This window comes from Bubalus kerabau, chromosome 7 (genome assembly GCF_029407905.1).
Source record: "Bubalus kerabau isolate K-KA32 ecotype Philippines breed swamp buffalo chromosome 7, PCC_UOA_SB_1v2, whole genome shotgun sequence".
In the NCBI taxonomy this organism is placed as follows: Eukaryota; Metazoa; Chordata; class Mammalia; order Artiodactyla; family Bovidae; genus Bubalus; species Bubalus kerabau.
In genome coordinates this window covers 78,730,358-78,739,218 of record NC_073630.1, presented here as the reverse complement: position 1 = coordinate 78,739,218, position 8,861 = coordinate 78,730,358, and positions in this window count along the sequence as shown.

The following is an 8,861-nucleotide window of genomic DNA, read 5'->3' as shown; positions in this document are numbered from 1 at the left end:
AGTATAACAGTTAAATCTGCCTTATTGAGAGAGAAAGTAAAAATTCCAGGAGGAGATGCCTATAGGAGGAGCTTGCAAGAGCAGATAAAGGAGCAGTGGGTGGTGGACAGACTTAATGCTTCTAAGAAAATCCACTGTTTAAAAAAGTATATATTTAAAAACATGCTTTATTAATACAGACAAATACAGTATGGTGGGAAAAACAAGGGAGAAAAATAGAGAAAAGAGACAAAATTAAAACATTAAACAACAGCTAAGATACAAGTTAGCTTAAGGGTCTGGGTGTTTAATTCTGAGAAAAACAGGAAATTGAAGGGCTTTAAAAATAAAGTAGAATTGAATGATTATGTCAGAGATCTCATTCTTGCTGAAATGAAGACAATGGAATAAGAGTTGAGAAATGTGACTTTGACAGGAGAGTTAGAAAAACACTGTAGGCATCAAGAGATGATGGCGTTTCATGAAGTGAAAAGGTTTAGAAATGATTCCGAGGTTCACACTTCTGGGGCCTGAACTTGGAGTGCTTTCCTTATAATGTTCTTTACAAGTCTCCCTCTGGTGCCAGAGTTGGGCAAGATGGCAGTTCCCATTCAAGCAGGGCATCCTGAGCTTGTATCATGACTTACTATGAGCCCTGGGACTTACAGTGCCTTCAGGACTCCTTCAAATCTTGATTCTCTGCACAAAATGGATGGACAATAAGTGGTGCTGGGAAGACTGGAGAGCTACATGTAAAAGGATGAAATTAGTCTACTCCCTAATACTACACACAAACATGAACTCAAAATGGACTAAAGACCTAAATGTAAGACTTGAAACTATAAAGCTCTTAGAGAAAAATAGGCAGAATATTCTTTGACATAAATTGCAGCAATATCTCTTTGGACCCACTTCCTAGAATAATGAACATAAAAACAAAGATAAACAAATGGGACATGATGAAATTTTCAAAACTTTGAACAGCAAAGAAAACCATGAACAATATAGAAGACAACCCTCAGTATGGGAGAAAATATTTGCAAACAAAGCAGCTGACAAGGGATTAATCTCCAAAATATGCAAAGAGTTCATGAAACTCAATATAAAAAAACAAATAAACAAGCAAACAATATTCCCTACCCAGGGATCTAACTCAGGTCTCCTGCATTGTAGGCAGATCCTTTGCCATATGAGCTACCAGGAAAGTCTGAAAGATGTTTAACATCACTGATTATTAGAGAAATGCAAATCAAAACTGCAATGAAGTATCACTCACAGTAGTCATAGTGGCCATCACCAAAAACTTTACAAACAATAAATGATGGAGAAGGTATGGAGAAAAGGAACCCTCTTGCAATGTTGGTGGGATTATAAATTGAAACAAGTCACTATAGAGAACAGTTTGGAGGTTCCTTAAAAAACTAAAAATAGAACTCCCATATGACCTAGCACTCCCACTATTGGGCATTCTAAATTGCTTCAGTCAAGTCCAACTTTTTGCAACCCTATGGACTATAATTCACCAGGCTCCTCTGTCCATGGAACTCGTCCAGCAAGAATACTGGAGTGGGTTGATATCCCTCCTCCAGAGGATCTTCCTCACCCAGGGATCAAACCTGCATCTCTTACATCTCCTCCCCTGCATTGGCAGATGGGTTCTTTACCACTTAGTGCCACCTGGGAAGCCCACTCTTGGACATATACCCTGATAAAAGCACAATTCAGAAAAAAATACATGCAATGCCGATGTCCACTGAAGCACTATTTACAATAGCCAGGGCACAGAGGCAACCTATATGTCTGTCAACAGAGGAATGGATGCATGCATAGAATGGAATGTTATTCAACCATTAAAGGAAATTAAATAGTGTCATTTGCAGAGTTTTATGTGTACCTAGAGATTGTCATAGAGAGTGAAGTAAGTCAGAAAGAGAAAAGCAAATATTGTATAATATTGCTTATATGTGGAATCTATAAAAATGATACCAATGAACTTATTTAAAAAGCAGAAACTGAGACACATATATCTGGAGAACAAACATATGGATACCAAAGGAGGAAGTGCAGGTGGATTGAATTGGGAGATTGGGATTGACATATACATACTATTATGAATAAAATACATAACTAATGAAAACCTACTGTATAGCAAAGTGAACTCTACTCAGTGTTCTCTGTGGTACCTAAATAGGAATGAAATCCAGAAAAGAGGGGATATATGTTTATGTATAGCTAATTTACTTTGCTGTAAGTAGAAATTAACAGAAATTTGTAAAACACCTATACTCCAATAAAAATTAATTACAATAATTTTTAAGAGTTGCATATATTTAAAAACTCTCCAGACTTAGGAGAAATATCATGTTTATTTCAATCTTCAGTCATGTCCGACTATTTGCCACCAATGCACCAGAGCACGCCAGGATTCCCTGTTCATCACCAACTCCCGGAGTTCACCCAAACCTATGTCCATCGAGTTGGTGATGCCATCCAACCATCTCATCCTCTGTCATGCCCTTCTCCTCCTGCCCTCAATCTTTCCCAGCATCAGAGTCTTTTCAAATGAGTCAGCTCTTCTCATCAGGTGGCCAAAGTATTGGAGTTTCAGCTTCAACATCAGTCTTTGCATTGAAAACCCAGGACTGATCTCCTTTAGGATGGACTGGTTGGATCTCTGCACAGTCCAAGGGACTCTCAAGAGCCTTCTCCAACACCACAGTTCAAAAGCATCAATTCTTCAGTGCTCAGCTTTCTTTACAGTCCAAATCTCACATCCATACATGACCACTGGAAAAATCATAGCCTTGACTAGATGGACCTTTGTTGGCAAAGTAATTTCTCTGCTTTTTAATATGCTGTCTAGGTGGGTCATAACTTTCCATCCAAGGAGTAAGTGTCTTTTAATTTCATGACTGCAATCACCATCTGCAGTTATTCTGGAGCAAAAGAAACAAAGTCTGACACTGTTTCCCCATCTATTTGATCTATTTGCCTTGAAGTGATGGGACCAGATGCCATGATCTTAGTTTTCTGAATGTTGAGCTTTAAGCCAGTTTTTTCACTCTCCTCTTTCACTTTCATCAAGAGGCTTCTTTAGTTATTCTTCACTTTCTGCCATAAGGATGGTGTCATCTGCATATCTGAGGTTATTGATATTTCTTGTGACAATCTTGATTCCAGCTTGTGCTTCCTCCAGCCCAGCGTTTCTCATGATGTACTCTGCATATAAGTTAAATAAGCAGGGTAACAATATACAGCCTTGATATACTCCTTTTCCTATTTGGAACCAGTCTGTTGTTCCATGTCCAGTTCTAACTGTTCTTTCCTGACCTGCATACAGGTTTTTCAAGAGGCAAGTCAGGTGGTCTGGTATTCCTGTCTCTTTCAGAATTTTCCACAGTTTATTGTGATCCACACAGTCAAAGGCTTTGGCATAGTCAATAAATCAGAAATGATGTTTTTCTGGATTTCTCTTGCTTTTTTGATGATCCAATGGATGTTGGCAATTTGATCTCTGGTTCCTCTGCTTTTTTTTTTTTTTTTTTTTCCCCTCTGCCTTTTCTAAAATCAGCTTGAACATCTGCAAGTTCATGGTTCACATACATTTAAATCCTGATTTGGAGAATTTTGATCATTCCTTTGCTAGCATGTGAGATGAGTGCAATTGTGTGGTAGTTTGAGCATTCTTTGGCATTGCCTTTCTTTGGGATTGGAATGAAAACTGACTTTTTCCAGTCCTGTAGCCACTGCTGAGTTTTCCAAATTTGCTGGCATATTGAGTGCAGCACTTTCATAGAGTCATCTTCCAGCATTTGAAATATCTCAACTGGTATTCCATCACCTCCACTAGTTTTGTTCATGGTGAGGCTTTCTAAGGCCAACTTGACGTCACATTCCAGGATATCTGGCTCTAGGTGAGCAGTCACACCATCGTGATTACCTGAGTTGTGAAGATCTTTTTTGTACAGTTCTTCTGTGTATTCTTGCCACCTCTTCTTAATATCTTCTGCTTCTGTTAGGTCCCTACAATTTCTGTCCTTTATTGAGCCCATCTTTGCATGAAATGTTCCCTTGGTAGCTCTAATTTTCTTGAAGAGATATCTAGTCTTTCCCATTCTATTGTTTTCCTCTATTTCTTTGCATTGGTCACTGAGGAAGGCTTTCTTATCTCTCCTTGCTATTCTTTGGAACTCTGCATTCATATGGGTATAACTTTGACAAGTGTTTTAAAGATTCACAATCAGGAATATACCCTACAGCAAGGACCTGCCATTCCCAGATGTCTCCTTTAGAATTCTTTTAATTTAATTTGCTAACATTTTGCTGCTTTGATTGAGACAAGATGAAGAAGTAATAAAACTCAACAGAAGTAAATTTAAAAAGAGCCATTGTAGCAATGGACTTGCTAGTTATTCCTCACAGGGACAGATAAGACATCAGCCAAGAAATACATATTTGGCAACAGAGAAAGTACATGAAAAGATGCTTCCTGGACCTGAATGGGAAGATATGGTACCTCACTATAAATAAGTTTCACATGAGCTGATGAGAAAATTATTAAAAATGTAAGTACCATGAATCATTCAAAATATTCACTGATAAATAATTATGCTTGTCATGAGATGATGAATAATTTTTAAATCAAATGCTTACATAAGTAAGGACCTCACAATAAGTAAGTACTGATACAGCATACATACTTATTTAACTCAGATGACCATTATATCTACTACTGCAGGCAGGAATACCTTAGAAGAAATGGAGTAGTCATCATAGTCAACAAAAGAGTCAAAAATGCAGTACTTGGATGCAATCTCAAAAATGACAGGATGATCTCTGTTCGTTTCTACGGCAAACCACTCAATATCATGGTAATCCAAGTCTATGCCTCGACTAGTAACGCTGAAGAAGGTGAAGTTGAATGGTTCTATGATGACCTATAAGATCTTTTAGAACTAACACCTTGAAAAGATGTCCTTTTCATTATAGGGGACTGGAATAAAAAAAGTAGGAAGTCAAGAAACACCTGGAGTAACAGGTAAATTTGGCCTTGGAGTACAGAATGAAGCAGGGCAAGGGCTAATAGAGTTCTGCCAAGAGAACGCACTGGTCATAGCAAACACCTTCTTCCAACAACACAAGAGAAGACTTTACACATGGACATCACCAGATGGTCGACACTGAAATCAGATTGATTATATTCTTTGCAGCAAAGAAAGAGAAGCTCTATACAGTCAGCAAAAACAAGACTGGGAGCTGACTGTGGCTCAGATCATGAACTCCTTATTGCCAAATTCAGACTTAAATTGAAGAAAGTGGGGAAAACCACTAGGCCATTCAGGTATGAACTAAATCAAACCCCTTATGACAATACAGTGGAAGTGAGAAATAGATTTAAGGGACTAGATCTGGTAGACAGAATGCCTGTTGAACTATGGACAGAGGTTCATGACATTGTAAAGGAGAAAGGAATCAAGACCATCTCCAAGAAAAAGAAAGGCAAAAAAAGCAAAATGGCTGTCTGAAGAGACCTTACAAATAGCTGTGAAAAGAGAAGAAGTGAAAAGCAAAGGAGAATAGGAAGGATATACCCATTTGAATGCAGAGTTCCAAAGAATAGCAAGGAGAGATAAGAAAACCTTCCTCAGCAATCAATGCAAAGAAATAGAGGAAAACAACAGAATGGGAAAGACTAGAGATCTCTTCAAGAAAATTAGAGATACCAAGGGAATATTTCATGCAAAGATGGCTCAATAAAGGACAGATATGGTATAGACCTAACAGAAGCAGAAGATATTAAGAAGAGGTGGCAAGAGTACACAGAAGAACTGTACAAAAAAGATCTTCATGAACCAGATAGTCATGACGGTGTGATCACTCACACTCACCTAGAGCCAGACATTCTGGAATTTGAAGTCAAGTAGGCCTTAGGAAGCATCACTATGAACAAAGCTATGGAGGTGATGGAATTCCTGTTGAGCTATTTAAAATCCTAAAAGATGATGCTGTGAAAGTGCTGCACACAATATGCCAGAAAATTTTGAAAACTCAGCAGTGCCCACAGGACTGGAAAGGAAAGTTCCAATCCAAAAGAAAGTTAATGACAAAGAATGTTCAAACTACTACACAATTGCACTCATCTCACATGCTAGTAGAGTAATGCTCAAAATTCTCTAGCCAGGCTTCAGCAATACATGAACCATCAAGTTCCAGATATTTAACCTGGTTTTAGAAAAGGCAGAGGAACCAGAGATCAAATTGCCAACATCTGCTGGATCATCAAAAAAGCAAGAGAGTTTCATAAAAACATCTATATTTCTGCTTTATTGACTACACCAAAGCTTTTGACTGTGTGGATCACAATAAACTGTGGAAAATTCTTCAAGAGATGGGAATACCAGACCACCTGACCTGCCTCTTGAGAAAATTGTGTGCAGGTCAGGAAGCAACAGTTAGAACTGGACATGGAACAACAGACTGGTTCCAAATAGGAGAAGGAGTATGTCAAGGCTGTATATTGTCATCCTGCTTATTTAAATTATATGCAGAATACCTCATGACAAATGCTGGCCTGGAGGAAGCACAAGCTGGAATCAAGATTGCCAGGAGAAATATCAATAACCTCAGATATGCAGATGACACCACCCTCATGGCAGAAAGTGAAGAGGAACTAAAAAAAACCTCTTGATGAAAGTGAAAGAGGACAGTGAAAAAGTTGGCTTAAAGCTCAACACACAGAAAAGTAAGATCATGGCATCTGGTCCCATCACTTCATGGCAAATAGATGGGGAAACAGTGTGAGATTTCATTTTGGGGGGTCCAAAATCACTGCAGATGGTGATTGCAGCCATGAAATTAAAAGACACTTACTCCTTGGAAGGAAAATTATGGCCAACCTAGACAGCATATTAAAAAGAAGATACATTACTTTATCAACAAAGGTCCATCTAGTGAAGGCTATGGTTTTCCAGTAGTCATGTATGAATGTGAGATTTGGAGTATAAAGAAACCTGAGCACCTAAGAATTGATGCTTTTGAACTGTGATGTTGGAGAAGGCTCTTGAGAGTCCCTTGGACTGCAAGGAGATCCAGCCAGTCCATTCTAAAGGAGATCGGTCCTGGGTGTTCATTCAAGAGACTGATGTTGAAGTTGAAACTCCAATACTTTGGCCACCTGATGCAAGAGCTGACTCATTTGAAAAGACCCTGATGCTGGGAAAGATTGAGGGCAGGAGGAGAAGGGGATGACAGAAGATGAGATGGTTGGATGGCATCACTGACTCAATGGACACGTGTTTGGGCAGACTCCAGAAGTTGGTGATGGACAGGGCAGTTAGCGTGCTGTGGTTCATGGGGTCACAAAGAGTTGCATATAACTGAGTGACTGAACTGAACTGAACCTAAATGACCCTGCATACCCAAGAGTCAGCTTGGTGTAAAAGAGTGGACTGAAAAGATATTTTGAAGTAGAATCTATTTGATTCTTGGTGATTGATCAGCTACAGAAAAAGAATTAAATGGCTTCCAAAGTTTCTGACTTGAAAAGTTAAGAGCTAAAAAATTATAATGTTTCTCCACAATGTTGTGATTGTTTTTTAAGTATTATCTAATGCTTAATTTTATATTTTTTGCTTGACAGAGGTATCCATTTGTGTGTGTACACTCAGTTGCTTCAGTCATGTCTGACTCGATGTGATGCTATGAACTGTAGCCTGCCAGGCTCCTCTGTCCATGGGATTCCCTAGGCCAGAATACTAGAGTGTGTTGCCATGCCCTCCTCCAGGGTATCTTCCCAACCCAAGGATTGAACTTGGGCATCTCCTGTGTCTTTTACATTGCAGGAAAATTCTTTACTACTGAGCATCCCATGAAGCCCTTACTGAGGTATATTTGACATCTAATTCATAATTTTCTTTCAATAAGTGTGTTTTCTCAATTTTCAAAAAATTGATGCCATTATAAATTTGTTTTTAAACTAAAGTTTAATCTTTATCCAAATTGATATCCACATTGGAATAAAGCAACACAATTTACATGAATTTTTTTTTCTTTCTTCTATTCACTTAAATATGATCCCTTTATATCTAATCTATTTTTATGAATCAAAGTGTATTGAATAAATACTCTAATAAAATACCTTAAATCATAAACCCTTCAGTTTTTCCAAATGTACTAAATCAGTGTAGAGCAATCCACACAACTGAAATAAAAAGTAGGGAATTGCATTCTCCTGTCTTAGTTTTTAGTAGTACAGTGCATTGAATTATATTTGAGAAATGTAGATTTAGTGCTTTCTCTCCTAAGAGGATAAGAAATGGCCTCAGCGTCAATAGCATCCATTTCTACATAACTAGGCTATTTTGTCACCCTGTCTCAAAAAGTTGCATATTGATTTAAGTTTGATTTAAATATGAAAGGGATCCTATATTTAAATGACATGCAGTGTTATTTTAAACATTATTTCGAGTTGTCTACCAAGTTTTTAGAGTTAATTTAAAAATTCATAATCAGTCGAACGTAAGAGCATCAAAAGTACCCTACATTACCACCTCAGGGAACCATCAAAAATATCTTACGGCATCAGCTCATGTCTCTATTATTAAAGTCACTCTATGTGTATTTGAATGGAAGGAAGAATGACTAAAATTCACCTTCTTTCATTTTAATACCTGTTAGTGACTTTCACAGTACTCTGGATTCTTTTCTCTCTGTGATTTTCCAGCTGGTGATTAGTCTGAGCTTTGAGAGGAAAGCATTTCATTGCCTTCTACTCCCCAGTGCTATCCTAGATCTCCCTTATTGTTGTTACTTGTAAGAACAACAAGTATCCACCTTCCAATGCAGGGGATATGAGTTTGAGACCTGGGTTGTGAAGTTTCCCT